Genomic DNA, 15,828 nt, shown 5'->3' with positions numbered 1-15,828 from the left:
TCCACCCTCTGGTCACAGCTGGCGAATCTCTTGGGGATCAAGCTCCACCGCATACTATCCCCAAGCCAACGGCCTAGTTGAGTGCTTCCACTGGCACCTAACACTTTAATTTTGATGCAGTTAACCTTTCCCACCAAAGTAATTGGTAAGTCTCTCCATTTCTGTAGGTGCCTTTCTATTTTCCCAAGAATTTAGTTTGTACATTTTACATGTTATTGTCAATTGCTATTCCAAGATATTTTATTCTATCTGTCTTCCATTTAAATTTACTTCATTTTTGGTATTTTTCATATTCAAAATTTGTTTATGGCATTTTCACTTTTATCCATATTTTTCTAGTGTTCCTTGCAATTTTTTCAAAGATTGTGCCAGTTCTTATAGGTACAATAGCACATCATTGGTGAATAGATTGATTTTGTCATTCTTTCCCGACTTGAAGCCCTTTATATCCGAATCTTCTTATTATCTTATTACAATTGCTAAAATAAAAAGCGCTGATGACAGGGGGGGGCATACTCAAGGGGAACACCACTGACATCTGATTATTTGTTATTATTTTAGTTTGCAGTTTATGGTATAAGGTTTTTATATGCCCATGCCACATTTTCTAGTGGTTTAAATAAAAAGGGCCATTCCAAATGGTCAAATGCTTTTTGTGCATCAAGGGAGACTGTAATACTTGGATTTCATTCAGATTTAGCTATGTGTATTATATTAAATAAATAAAAATAAAATATTTAAGAAATGCCTTCCTTTAACAAATCCTGCCATATGTATCAGCCAATGCTTTCGCTAGTATCTTATAATCAACATTTAACAAGGATATTGATCTGTATGATGAAATTTTTTGTGGGTCCCTATTCTTTTTTGGCAATACTGTAATAATCGCGGTTTAGAATGACTCCGGGAGGGTTTGTGTTTCCACAGCTTGGTCCAGGACATCCATTAAAAGAGGCATTAATAATTCTTTGAATTGTTTATAAAACTCAGGTGGAAATCCATTCAGTGATTTATTAGCCTGTAGAGTGCCAAGGGCCTTTTCGATTTCTTCCCTTGGAATTTTGACATTCAGCAAAACTTCTTCCATTTCGTTCTCATCTCCTAGTAATTCTGATTTGTATAGTTTCGTGTAATATTTGTGTAAAAGTGTCATTAATTTCTTTTTGCTTATATACTAGAGGGTGTTTCTGTTTTTATTGCATTTATCATTCTTGATGACTTGTTTTAATCTGCCAAGCTAACTTTGTGTGCCCGTTCACTCAACTCATAGTATTTAGTTTTTAATAGCTTTTTCTGTCATATTTTTGTATTGTATACCTTAGCTTTTTATTCTCCAGAAATCTGTATTCTTCTCATAGTCATTCTTACATTTTTTTTCTTATTCTTTAATAATCTTTCTCCAAACTGCTTACTTCTGCCATATGTTCCCTCTTAAGATTCTTCATATAGGATATAATTTGTCCCCGAATTATGCTTTTAGTAGACAGATGATTTCTTTCACAAAATATTTCTGTCTCTATAAATTTGCAAGTCTGTTCTTTGAAGCAATGCAGTATTGAGATGCCATCTGTATACATTCTCTCGCTTTTCCATTCTTGTTTTAGTTAATATTAATGGAGAATGGTCTGATAGAGGCCTCGCTAGATATTCTGTTTTTATCACTACTTTTTAACTGGGCAGACATCAATCCTTGTATGTGAGCAGTGCACCCATGAGTAAAAAAAAGTCCCTCTCTGTGGGATTTGATGCCTCCATTCATCGATAAGATTTAGATCTTTTACATATGAAATTGTGGTTTTTGATGCTTTTGTCCTCATTATTGTTCTTGTTGATTTATCTTGTATCAGGTCCAAGCAGAAATTAAAGTCTTCTCCAATATATTTTATCTTCCCTCTGCTGTTTTTAAGATGCCCCTTATAAAAGCTTCATCGTCATAATTCGAGACAAATATTCATAAATGTTCATGCTTCTCCATAAATTTTACATTGTGCCATTACATGCCTTCCAGCTTGATCAATCAAGGTATCTTCTACACTGGTGTATTTTTATTAATTAGAATAGCCACCCCTCTTGCCTTTGAACCAAAGGAAGACTATTATTTGTCCCAGCCATCCTCTTAATTTATCATGTTCCAATTTACTAAGATGTGTTTCCTGCAAAAAGATTATATTGTAGCGAATAAACTATGAGAACATGGAGAAGAATGACACACACACCAAATCCTTGGAAACAAAACTGATTTAATCGCTCTGGCCATCATGCTTATATGGACTCCTGGTGCTGACATCAGGGCTCCGAGTCATCGGAGCACCAGCCTTGGGTTGGCCGGCATTCCCTCCAGAGTTCCCCATCTTCCTGCCGTGTGGAAGTCACCTGGGACAACTCCCAGGACTGCGCAGTCGCCGTATTCGTCTCCATGCGCGGGTGCCACACAACCCACACCCCCAAAACCAACAACCAAGCCTTTGGCCGTAGCCTTAGGCCTGCCTCTGCATTGTGGGGGAGTTCAGATATGCCAGTTTCAGGCAGTCGACGGTAAAAGTCTCCTCCTTACCACCGATGTCAAGGACAAAAGTAGAACCACTGTCCCTAACGATCTTGTAGGGCCCCTCGTAACGTCATTGTACTGGTGGTCTGTGTGGACCCCTTCTCACTAGCAAGTCTTTAGGTCCTTCAGGATGGTATGCTTGGGCTGGCCTTGCAATAGGGGTTACTGTGGGACCAAAGACCCCAGTTTTTGCCGCAGGTTCTGGGGTCTTCCAGCATTTATCAGGAGCTAGGAACTTCCCAGGAATGATTAAGGATGCGCCATAGACCATCTCTGCCGCCGAGGTATTGAAGTTCTCCTTCAGCATGGTACGAATCCCCAATAGGCAGTTCGTCCATCCAGTTGGGACCCTTGAGCCAGGCCATCAAGACTGCCTTCAGGTGCCCGTGGAAGCAGTCCACTAATCTTTTGGCCTGAGGCTTGCATGCTGTGGTATGGTGGAGCTGCATCCCCAGAAAGTTAGCCAGCACTGCCCTGAGCCCGGTGGTGAATTGTATCCCACCACCCACCCCCCCCCCCCCCACTTTTCCGGTTGAAGGTGCTCCAGGTCCCTGAATCAGGACACCCATGTGTCAATGAGTGCCCTAGCGCAGGTTTCTGTGGTGTCAGCAGGTGGACCGCTTCCGGCCACCTCAAGGATTGGTCAACCATGATGACGAGGTACCTCACCCCCACAGGAAACTGGTAACGGCCCCACTAAGTCAATGTGCATATGGCTGAACGTGCACCATGCTAACTCAAATGTCTGTGTGGGTGCTTACCTGTGATCCTGCACTTTGGAGGATTAACAGTTCATGTAGGTTTTGACCTGTTTACAGAGGCCATACCAGACAAACCTGTTGGCCACCATTTTTTCCATGGCGTGAATAGCATAGTGCACCAGATTGTGGATGGTGTCGAAAACCTGGCACCACCATGTAGCCAGAACGATGGGCAGGAGCTGCTGGTAGAAACATCAGACAACAGCAACAGGTTTCCTGGGCCGACCAAGACATCCTTCCCCCTGAGACCGGAGACTGCGGTCTTGTAAGCAGGATCTTGGAGTCCTGCTGCTGCGCTTTGCCAAAGGTCATGTAATCGACCCCTTGGGACTGGGCATGTATCAATTCGATCGCGTTTGGATAGAGTGTTGGCTACCACGTTGTTTTCCCCATTATATGTTGAATGTCAGACATGTAGGACAAGTGTGTCTTTTGTCGGGCCAACAACGGGTCAGATACTTTATGGAAGGCAAAGATCAGCAGCTTGTGATCGGCTTCAATTGCCGGCCTTCCAAAAAGTAACAGAAATGTCTTACCACCAGGTACAGTGCCAATAGCTTTCAGTCAAAAGTGCTGTATTTGAGCTTTGAAGGGTGGAAGTGCCTGCTGGAAAAGGCCAGGGGTTGCCTCTGGTCTAGGGTGGTCCAGGAGAGTGGCGTTGGCCAGTGTGTCTTTGGCATTCTGATATGCCCTGGAAGATTCCTCGTCTTTTGCCTTGCCTGTCATCAGCGCGAAGAGGGAGTGCATGATTTGTGCCACTGCCGGTATGAAGCTGTGATAAAAGTTTATCATACTGGCGGATTCCTGCAGCCCTTTTACCGTGCCGGGGCACCTCAACCTTCTCATGGAGGGGTGTAGCCCCGTGCCTGTTAATCCTGTTCCCCAGGAAATCGATGGTGTCCACCAAACTGGCACTTAATAGGGTTGATAGTCAGCCTGAACTCTCAGGCAGGTGCACAGTTGTCTCAGGTGGATGGCGTGGTCCTTGCGGCTGTCCAAATAGATGAACGTAAATGGAAGGTCCTAGCCCACTGCATCCATAAGCCGCTGTAAAGCTTGTGCCGTGTTCTTTAGATCAAAGGGCATGTGGAAAAATTCAAACAAACCAAAGGGGGGTTATGATCACAGTTTTGAGGATGTCCTGGGAGGTGAACTGGGATTTGTGGTACACCTTGGAGAACATCCATGCCCCGTGCAGGTTGGCAGCAAAGTCTTAGATGTAGGGCACAGGATATCTGTCAGGCATGGTGGCCTTTTTGAGGCAGCGGTAGTCACTGCATGGTCTCCAACCCCCTGCAGATTTTGGCACTATGCGTAGGGGAGTGACCCAGGGACTGTCAGACACTGCACAATCCCAAGCTCCTCCATTTAAAAAAGAACTCCTCCATCACCAGGCTGAGCTTCTCGGGAGAGAGTTGGCGTGCCCTGGCATGGAAAGACCCCGGAGAACAGTGGCACCATTATCAAGGAGAACTCTGCCGGATGCGGGTGAATTCATTGTTCAAGAGTGTTATAGAGTTCCAGTTTTGGGGGTGGGGGTAGCTTGGCTTCCCCCAGAGGCAGAGTCTGAAAGGTTTTGATGTGCACTAAGCACCGCCCCTTGAGGTTGACAAGCAAGTAGTGGGTCTAAAGGAAGTTGGCCCCCAGGAGCGGTTGCGAGGGTGAAGGTCCATATAAAGCAGCTGTGGCCAAAATGAAGGGGAATGGTGTGGGTCCCAAAAGTCAAAATGGAGGAGCTGATGGCTGCATTCAGTGTTGGTCCCTGCTTGCCGCTGTGGGTGTCGATGCTTATCTTGGCGCCAGTGTCGACGAGCAAATGCCTGCCCAACAGTGAGTCCAGACATAGAGGAGGCTATACATGGGCCAATTGCCGCAGCCATCAACAACATTTGGCCAGGGCATTTCCCAGAAACCCACAGGGTGGGCAGCCTTAACATGCCTCTGCACCCCATCACTGGTGGAAGTAGCATAGCTGTCCCAGAGTGTTCTCGTGCCTTCACCTCACTGGGAGTTGTTTGTGGGGTTTGCCTATGATGGTGCTGGTGTCCTTCGTTTTCCAGAGCCTGGCCTGAAATCCTTGTCTGTGAGCAAGAGTTGTATATTCTCAAGCAGCTGCTCCAGGAAGATCTGCTCAAAGGCTTGTAGCCCTAGATTAGAGTGAGCATTTCCATCTTTAAGGCAGACAGGGCCTTGTCCCCCAATCCATCCAAATGCAGCAATTGGGCAGCGCGTTCAAACTGGGAGAGCCCAACTCTTGCTCACAGATGAGGACTTCAACGACCCTCCGAGGGTCACAGCCCAAGCAGACATGCTCTGGAGAGCGAAGGACACCAGTACTCACGTAGACCACATCAGCAAGCCCTGCGAGATCACAACTAGTAGAGAGACATTAAAACCGTGGGACAGCTCTGCTACATCAGCAATGGGGTGCAGAGACCTATCAATGCCTCCCACACTGTGGGTTTCTGGGAAATGTCCTGGCCAATTGTCGTTGATGGCTGTGGCAGTTGGTCCATGTGATTGCCTCCTCTACGTCTGGGACTCCTTGTCGGGCGGGTGTTTCCTGGTCAACACTGGCCCCGAGATAAGCCTCCTACCCTTCTCGCAGACCTCAATATCCACAGTGGCAAGCAGGGCCCAGCTCTGAGGGCATACAACAGCTCCTCCATTCAGACTTTTGGGATCCACACTATTCCCCTTTGGTTCATGGACATTCACCCTCACGGCAGTGGCGCAACCGCTCCTGGCTGCCCACTTCCTTCGGGCCCACTGCTTGCTTGTCAATCTCAAGGGATGGCGCTTGGTGCACGCCAGAACTTTTCAGACTCTGCCTCTGGGGGAAGCCAAACTATCTGTTCTCCGCACCAGGACTCTCGAACACATTTTTGGACAATGAATTTGCCTACATCCTAGCAGAGTTCCCTTTGACATTGGCGCCACAGTTCTCTATGGCTGAGCCAAAGCACATTTTGACCGAAGGTCCCCCCCCACTCCATGCCGGGGTGCGCAGACTGACTCATGAAAAGCCCAGCCTAGTGTAGAAGGAGTTTAAGAAAATGGAGGAGCTGTGGATTGTACGGTGCTGCACAGTCCCTGTGCCTCCCCCTTACACATGGTGCCCAAATCAGCTGGGGAAGGGGGAGGGGGTTAGGGAGCTGGAGACCATGCGGTGATTAACCCCACCTCAATGAAGCCACCACACTCAACAGATATGCCATGCCCCACATCCAAGACTTTGCTGCCAACCTGCATGGGGCACAGTTGTTCTCCAAGGTGGAACTCATCTGGGGGCTATCACCTCCACGACATCCCCAAGACCGCAATTATAACCCCCTTTGGCTTGTCTGAATTTTTCAGCATGACCCTCATTCTAAAGAATACAGCATGAACTCTTCAGTGGCTGATGGACGCAGTAGGCCGGGACCTCCTATTTGGATGATATCCTCATAGCAGCTGCAGTCACAAAGATCACGCCACCCACCTGAGACAGCTGTGCACCCGGTTAAGTGAGTTCGGGCTGACAATCAACTCCGCAAAGTGCCAATTCAGCCTGGACACCATTTCCTGGGGTATAGAAAAAACAGACACGCGGCTACATCCCTGCCCAAGAAGGTCAATGCTGAATGGCACTTTGCCAAGCCACACACGGTAAAAGGGCTACAAGAATTCACTGGTATGAACGCACTGGCCAACGCCACCCACCACCCTAACAGTTGACGCTTCCAGCACCTTAGGGAGCGTGCTGAAACAGCTCATCGAGGGCCAGTGGAAACCCTTGGCCTTTTATCAGCAGGCACCTCCACCCTCCAGAGCTCAAATACAGTGCTTTTCACCAAGAGCTTCTGGCACTGTACGTGACAGTAAAACATTTCCGTTACTTTTTGGAAGGCCAGGTCTTCACCGATCACAAGCCGCTGATCTTTGTCTTCTATAAGGTATCGGACCCGTGGTCAGCCCGACAACAGACATTTACCACAGCATATAACAGAGAGAAAAGAAACCTAGAAGCCGATGCTCTGTCACTCTCCACGATTGAGTTGGTACACACCCTGTCCCGGGGGTCAACTACGAAGCCCTCACCAAAGCACAGCAGCAGGACCTTTAGATCCCGCGTATAGGACCGCTCTCTCCAGCCTCAGGTTAGAAGACATCCCTGTCGGCCCAGTTAACCTGACACTGCTGTGCGACATCTCTACCGGAAGCCCCCACCTCATTGTTCCAACTATGGAGGAGCCAGGTTTTCAACACCAGACACAACCTGGCAAACCCTGCAATCTGAGCCATGGTCAAAATGGTGCTAAGCACGTTTGTCTGGCATGGCCTCCATAAACAGGTCAGCCAGTGGGCCAAAACCTGTACAAACTGCCAGTCTACCAAAGTGCAGGTTGACACGAGTACCCGCACAGACTTTTGAGCCGTTGTGGCCCAGATTCAGCCATTTACACATTGACATAGTTGGGCCATTATCAGTTTCCCATGGGGCAAGATATTGCTTGACCATGGTCGACCGCTGCACGAGGTGGCCTGAGGTGGCCCCGCTGCCTGATACCACCACAGAAACCTGTGCTAGGGCACTCAACCAGATTCGGGGTCCCAGAGCACCTAGCTTTGGATGGGGGGCACAATTCACCTCTGAGCAGTGTTGGCTAACTTTCTAGGGACACAGCTCCACCACACCACAGCTTAAGGCCAATGGGTTGGTGGAGTGCTTTCACAGGCACCTCAAGGCAGCCTTGATGGCCTGGATCAAGGGTCCCAACTGGGTGGACGAACTGTCTTGGGTCCTGTTGGGGAATTGTACCACGCCGAAGAAAGAATTAAATGCCTCGGCGGCGGAGGTCTATGACACACCCCTAATCATTCCCAGGGAGTTCCTGGCACCTGATAAATGTCCAGAAGACCCTGCAGCAACCCTCAAGAACTTGCAGTGAAAACTGGGGTCCCTGGTCCAGCAGCAACCCCCACCACATGGCCAGCCCAAACATAACATCCCAAGGGATTTAAAGACTTGTCAGTATGTATTTGTGGGAAGGGGCACACACCGGCCGCCCTTACAAAATGACCCTACAAGTTGCCCTACAGGGTCATCAGGGACAATGGCTCCACCTTCATCCTCGACATCGGAGGAGACTTTTACTGTTGACCACTAGAAAACAGCGTATCTGGACTGTAAGGAGGCGGTCTCCATAGGGGCAGCTACCCAAGGCAATGGACAATGGCCCAAACACCGGTTTTTTTTGGGGGGAGGGTGTCATGTAGTGGCCCGTGCACAGTGACACGGACCGGCTGACAAAATGGCCAACACACGTAGTGGTAGCACGGAACGGAGCTGGGGGTGGACACTGGCTTTCATCCCAGGTGACCTCCCACACATCGGGAAGACTGGGAACTCTGACAGGAGCACTGGCCAGCGCTCCAATGACACGGGGTTCCTGACATCAGTGCCTGGGGCCCATATAAGCGTGACAGCCAGATCAATAAACCAGTCTTACTTTCCAAAGGTTTGGTGTGTGTATCATCCTTCTCCACACTCACGTATCGTGAACGCTACAGTATACTAAATACTGTCGTATTTCCCTATTAAAAGACATTTCCAACACTTACATTTCCCCTTTAAGAAACACATATCCAACCCTAACTCAAACAGTTACATTGACAATAGCACCCAGATGCCCGCGAATAAACTCCGTGGGTTCTTCTGAAGAATAAACGGTCCCTTTGGTGCCATCTTTTAAAATCACTCCTCTCCTGGCACCATCTTCTCCCCCCCCCCCACCCCCACCCTGGAGTTCCCACCTTGCTGCTTTCCTTACCACCTTTCTGTCTTTTCAGAGTTCTCCATATAAACCAATGTTGTTTTTCTTTTAACATTTAAAACAAGATGGCTCAGTACGATTAGTATAAATAAAAAGATATATCTTTCAGTTTGTCTCATTTTGAAATAGTCTTTTCAGCCCTTTCAGCTGACGACTTTAATCTTTTCATAACTTTCTTAAAAATTCTTCCACTTCTTTATTCCTGAAAATTCATCGATTACCTTCTAAGACATCTACCCTCAGCTTTGCTGGATAAATCATTGAATATTTAAAGTTTTTAGATCACAGTTGTCTCTACTTTGTCAAATTCCTTTCTTTGTTTGACCAAGGCAGGGCTGAAGACCTGGAAAAACATTACTTTTGCATTGTCCGCCATAATTAATTTTCAAATATTCATATGCTGCTCCAAAGATCGCATCTCTCTTCCGGTAATTTAAAAGTCTTACCAGGACTGGTTGTGGTCACTGTTCGGCGGCTCTTTTGGGTCAGAGGGTCCGGTGAGCCCTTTCAATTTGCAGCTTTGCAATTGTGGAATCGATTCAACGAAACTCACTGGGGCTTTTCTCTCTATTCCTTCTCAGTCCAATAATCCTTATGTTGTTTCGTCTGCTGAAATTTTCCATGTGGTTTAATCTTATCTATCAGTCCTTTAGTTTCTGTGCCCCATATTTTTGCTTTTTCTTCCAGTACCTTCAGCCTGGTTTTTGTTTTGTCCAGCTCAGCCTCTGAATGAGTCATTCCTTTTAGTCTTCCACAACTTCTTTAATTTCCGTTACCTTCTCTGATATATCTCTCATCGTTGATTCCATAGTCGTAAAACGACTGCATAAAGTTTCCATCATGTTCATTGTGTACATCTTGGGCCGACCCACCAGCTTTGCTGCCTTCAGCCAATTCCAAGGCCCCTGTTAAGTCACTCCTCATCAGGCTTCCACTCGATGTTCCTGGCTGAACTATTCTTCAGTTTTTGTTTTGGTTGCCTCGATTGTTTGTTACTAGTTTTATCCATTTTTGATGATAAAATTCTGGTTTTTAAGCATTTTTTGTCGAGAGCTCTTTCAAAACACTTCTGCTCAGCTCATTAGCATGGCCATGCCGCCCAAGTACCAAAGTCTTAAAGCAAACTTTTTAATTAAATGTATTTGACAAGCAGTAACAAGAATACAGGACATGTAAGAGACAAAATATGCGTACTTACTTTGTTAGTTGGTGTCCCAGGGTCCATACTCTGCGTGCAGCCATCTTTGATTCCTGTGGGTATGCGCGAGTCTTCAGTTGGCTCATGCGCAGTGGGTTCGTGTATTGGAGTTCAGTTGTCACATGCGTGAGATGACTAACAAAGTAAGTACGCACATTTTGGCTCTTCCATACCCTGTATCCCCCATTATAGTTTGTCAAATGGAACATAAGCTGCGTAAATTTTCTATTTTTTCTTATACATTTTTAAAAATTTGGTCATATGTACGGAAATACGCAAGTCACATAGGTCGCAAGTTGGTGATTACCTGCACTTGAAGAGTACAGGAAAAGCAAGAAAATACTCAAGCAAGAAATCAGGAAGGCAAAAAGAAGACATGAGGCTTCTCTGGCAGAAAATGTGAAGGTAAACCCGAAGAGCTTCTATAATTATATTGAATAAAAGTTTAGTAAGGGACAAAATTGGTCATCGCGAGGATCAGAGTGGTCAACTATGTGTGGAGTCTCATGCAATGGGGGAGATCTTACACAAATTGTTTTGCATCAGTATTTACTCAAGAAACTGGCATAGTGTATAAGGAAGGAAGGGAAACAAACATGGAACATATGGAGATTAAGGAGTAAGACTCTGACAGTGAATAAAGGTAGATAAGTCACCTGGGCTGGATATGATAGTCCCTCGCACCTTGAGTGAGACTAGTGTAGAAATTTCAGGGGCCCTGGCAGATATATTCAAAATGTCCTTGGCCATGGGTGAGGTGTCAGAGGATTGGAGGGTACTCATGTTGTTTAAAAAAGGCTGCAAAAAATAAACCAGGCAGTTAAAGGCCGATGAGCCTGACGTCAGTCATAGCTAAATTATTGGAAGGAGTTCTGAGGGACAGGATAAATAGGTACTTGGACAGTCATGGGCTGAATAAGGATAGTCAGCATGGCTTTGTGCCTGGTAGATCAGGTTTAACGAATCTTGTAGTTTTTCAAGGAGGTTACCAAGTAGATGAAGCAAGGCTGTGGATGTGTCTACATTGGCTTTAGGAAGGCCTTTGACAAGGTTAGTTCAGAAGGTTATAACACTAGGTATTCATGGAAAGGTTGTAAAGTGGATTTGTAATTGGCTGTGTGGGAGAAAGCAGAGAGTGGTTGTGGATGGTTGCTTCTCAGACTGGAGGCCTGTGACTAGTGTTGTGCCTCAGGGATCCGTGTTGGGATCCTTGTTGCATCTATCAATGATCGGGATGATCATGTGGTAAACTGTGTCATCAGCACACTTGCTGATCTAAAGATAGAAGGCGCTGTGGACAGTGAGGAAGTTTTCAAAGTTTGCAGAGGGATCTGGACCAAAAAATTGCAGATGGGGTTTAATGCAGAGAAGTGTGAGGTAATGCATTTTGGAAGGGCAAACCAAGGTAAGACATACACAGTAAATGATAGGGCTCTGAGGAATGCAGAGGAGCAGAGAGATCTGGGACTACAGATACATTGTTCTCTGAAGGTGGTGTTGCATGTAGACAGGGTTGTAAAGAAAGCTTTTGACATCTTAGCCTTTATAAATCAGAGTACTGAATATAGGAGTTGGGATGTTATGTTGACGTTGTTTAAGACATTGATGAGACCTTGGAATTATTTGTCCAGTTCCGGAACCTAACCGCAGGAAGGATATCAATAAGACTGAAAGAGTCCAGAGGCTTATGAGGATGTGCCGAAGTCTTTAGGAGTTGAGCTACAGAGAAAGATTAAACAGGTTAGGACTTTATTCCTTGGAGTGAAGAAGAATGAGAGGAGATCTGACAGAGGTTTACAAGATTATGAGAGGTATAGACATATAGAGAGGATGTGAGTAGGCTTTTTCCACTCAGATTGAGGGAGATAAATTTGAGAGGTCATAGTTTTAAGCTGAAAGGGGAAAGGTTTAGGGGAAACGTTAGGGGGAAGTTCTTCATTCAGTGAGTGGTGAGAGTGTGGAATGAGCTGCCATCTGATGTGATGAACACAGGCTTTAAGAATAAATTGGAAAGATACTTGGATGGCACAGGAGGGTTATGGAATGGGAGCAGGTCAGTGGGACTAGCGAGATGATGGTTGGCACAGACTAGAGGGGCTGAATGGTCTATTTTCTGCGTTGTAGCATTCTGTGGTTCTATAGTTCTATGCAGATGTATGGAGGGCAGCAACACGGTGTGCAACCTGGACCTCATATCCATGCTCATTGTCACATTTGTTCTCTATTTTGTTCAAATTTCAAAAAAGAATAAGCAAACACAGCATTCTAAAGTCCTATAGAACAGCTTTCCTCAATCTAACTTAAAAGGCTTGCAATGATCCATCTTCCACTACCTAAATTTGACTCTGATGGACCCCAACTCCTCATTCACTGTTGTTTAGTTTCCAGACATATCAAGGACTTGGACCATTGTTCTCAATCCAAGATCACCAATGTCTCATTGCCCTTGGTCAAATTGCTCACTTACAGAATCTTGGAGAAAAAGAGTGATGAGGGAAAGTTTTCCTGGCAAGGCACAGCAGACAAGATTGAGTCAAGGAGCAACCATTACAAGCAGTGGGGAGTATTTGGATGTCATAAAGAACATGAACCCACATGTTTTCAGCATTGTCGTTTCCCTAGTCTTCAAGTTTGAAGTGAGAGAGAAAGCACTGAAAGCCTATCTAATCAAGCAACCTGATTTCTAACATGCTGGATGATCCAATAATCTTGTCCTCTGTTCCTGTGCAACATTTATTCAGTTCAATGTGCACAAGTGCTAAAGATCACGAGTAAAGCTCCTATAAAATGGGTGAAAATGGCACCATTACCCCTCCTACAGATAATTATCAGTTCTCCAAAGACAAATACAACCCTTCATATGGTAACATGTACAATTCAGCATTTTCTTTGTCAGCCACAAACGAGTCTGCAGCTGACGTGGACATTTACCCCCTCCATAAATCTTCGTCCGCGAAGCCAAGCCAAAGAAAGAAGATGAATAGCTACCACGAGCTGCGCGGCCTAGCATATTACTTCAGCGGGAAAATCTGACGTCCACGCAGTCAGAAATAAAAAAGGCAGATCTATCAAAATCAAAACAATTGCAAAGGTTGAAAATCCGAAATATAAAAAGGGCATCAGCAACCATAGAAAGAGAAGTGCTCAACATTTTAGGCCTGTGATCCCTCATCAGAACAATCAAGACTTTCTTGTTAAAATAGCTTCTCAAAATTATTTTCACTGCACAAAATGTGGTCATCCTGTCAATTTAAAAACGTAGAAACTTCATGAAATTAAAGACACCTTCAAAGCAAAAATTAAAGTGATAAATTTAGATATTTATACAGAAATTTGATTAGGAAAAACATTACTTAAAAGAACACAACAATGTAAGTGTATCAGTCCCATCTGCAAATAGCAAATTTAATCCACAATCCTAGAAAGATGCCATGAAACAAACTAGGTTTTAAAAATAAGCAACTTTAGAACACCACCACCACCTACAGGACATACATCATAGCCCAATATTTCCTGTTTATGTCAATTTACCCTCCTTACTACCTAGTCTAGGCACTTGCCAACTACATCCAACAAATGTGATTTTATGCAAACTAATTTTACATTCATGAGATAACACGGTAACAGGCCCTTTCGGCCCACAAGCACATCCACAACCCAATGTGTCAGCTGTAACTTGCATAGTACTTGAATTTTAAAAATAAAGCAGATAAATTGTCACAATAGAACTTCTGTTTCATGCTGTAACATACATACAGCATTTTTGCCTGTTGTGGATTCAAATTCTACTCCAAAAATTTGCACTTACAATTTAGATCACTACAACAGTTCCCTAAAGTGTCAAAGCAAATTAGAGATGAAAAGATCCATTAAGAATGGTCAAAGAATGACAATAAAAATACACTTTTAGTCTTGAAAATAGAATTTGTGTATTTAAACAGCGACAGGTCACTGGTTCACAATATGCCAAAACTCTCAAAATTCCAGTTGAATGCAAATATCAGTGTTAAAACATACGACAAGATTTGTAAACCTCATCTCAGGGACGTAGGGATTTATCAAGATTTTGGGTGATTTTACAAACAACAGGTCACAGAACTTAGTATCATCAAGGTGACCGTGTAAACAGATCAAAGAGATAATATTGTTCTATTACAAGTCATTTTGAATCACTATCATTTATCCATTTTAAAACAAATCCCAATGTACCCAGGGTAACTAGTTGAAAAAATGATATGCCACAAAGAGAAAGCCAATGGGATTTAAAAAGCAGTGCAGAACCCAAACGTTTAGGAGATCAAACAAATAATCCCACTTTTAATGTCTCAGGAGCTTTACTAGACATAATACGTCATGTAGAATGATACAAAAAAAAGGGCCAAGTTTAGTATCCAAGTGGCTGAAAACATAGCCAACATTGAGGAATGCAAAGATTCTGGGCTGTAATTCTGGAACAGAATACAGAAGTAAGAAACACCAGTGAAACCATGCAGAGGCAATGTCGATCATCAAGACTGGAACATTGAGGGGCTTAACATGGGTCTGTGAATGCAAGAAGCCAAGTTTCAGGTAAGTGGATAAAGGTTGGATAGACATGGATGAGGGTTTAAGCTGCAGACCACAGAAGGCTTTACACTGGGGGTGGGCATGGACAATAACAATTCTGGTGATGGAGAGAGAATGGGGTTAGAAGCTCAACTCACAATTAGATCGGGCAAAGGTTATTAGGGTCTTACAGAGCTGAATTGCCAGGGATAGACCCAGGGTAAACAAGTCAAAACAATAGCACGCATTGAAGATAACAACGGAGTTTTGCAATTGACTGGAATGATATTTCCACGCAACTGATACTGGATGCCCATTCAGTATCTCGTCAAAGTATACAGATCGAGTAACTGCCTCCACACATGAATGTTATCTTAGTGTTTGCTGTGCTCTTGAGGTTTCTAAATTAGTCATAAAAGATTAAACTAGGACATTGATGCTTAAAACATTTTTTTTTTTTTTACACATACCTAAGCAGCTGCAAGTAATGGTATCACTGTCGATACATGCTCTTCAAATCAAATGGAAGATGTCCAACTTTAACAGCAAGGTCATGCATTGATCCGAGACTCAAATTTCAATCTGAATCATATCTTCTTTGGTCAAATGAAAAATTATTTGATTAACTAATGGTTCACATTGTTAACGATGATTTACTAGGACAGCATTGATTTAATTCTTGAAGTGCTGAGCTAACTGATCATAATTTGGTGGCAATAATAAAGGGACAATTCCTTAATCTCTGACTGGTGAAGATGAGAAGTTTGTGGAGGTTTGGTATGACATTGGAAACCCTGGCAAATTTCTACAGAGGTGTGGTGGATACATCACAGTCTGGTATGGAGACACCAATACCCCGAGCATAAAGCCTAGTGGACACAGCCCAGGCAAAACCCTCCCCACCATCGAGAATATCTGTGGGGAACATTGCAATCAAGTAATCCACATGCTGTGTTCTCG

The 15,828-nt window shown here is 44.6% G+C and overlaps 1 protein-coding gene across 6 annotated transcripts in view; it reads right to left on the bottom strand.

The window, feature by feature from the left end:
• Positions 1–15,828, bottom strand: part of LOC138758568 (cAMP-dependent protein kinase catalytic subunit alpha-like) — a 361,343-nt gene that overhangs the window by 333,090 nt on the left and 12,425 nt on the right. The gene's annotated exons all lie outside the window — the stretch shown is intronic.

Source organism: Narcine bancroftii, chromosome 3 (assembly GCF_036971445.1).
Source record: "Narcine bancroftii isolate sNarBan1 chromosome 3, sNarBan1.hap1, whole genome shotgun sequence".
In the NCBI taxonomy this organism is placed as follows: domain Eukaryota; kingdom Metazoa; phylum Chordata; class Chondrichthyes; order Torpediniformes; family Narcinidae; genus Narcine; species Narcine bancroftii.
The sequence above is the reverse complement of the archived record's forward strand: the minus strand, read 5'-3'. Positions and strand labels throughout refer to the sequence as shown.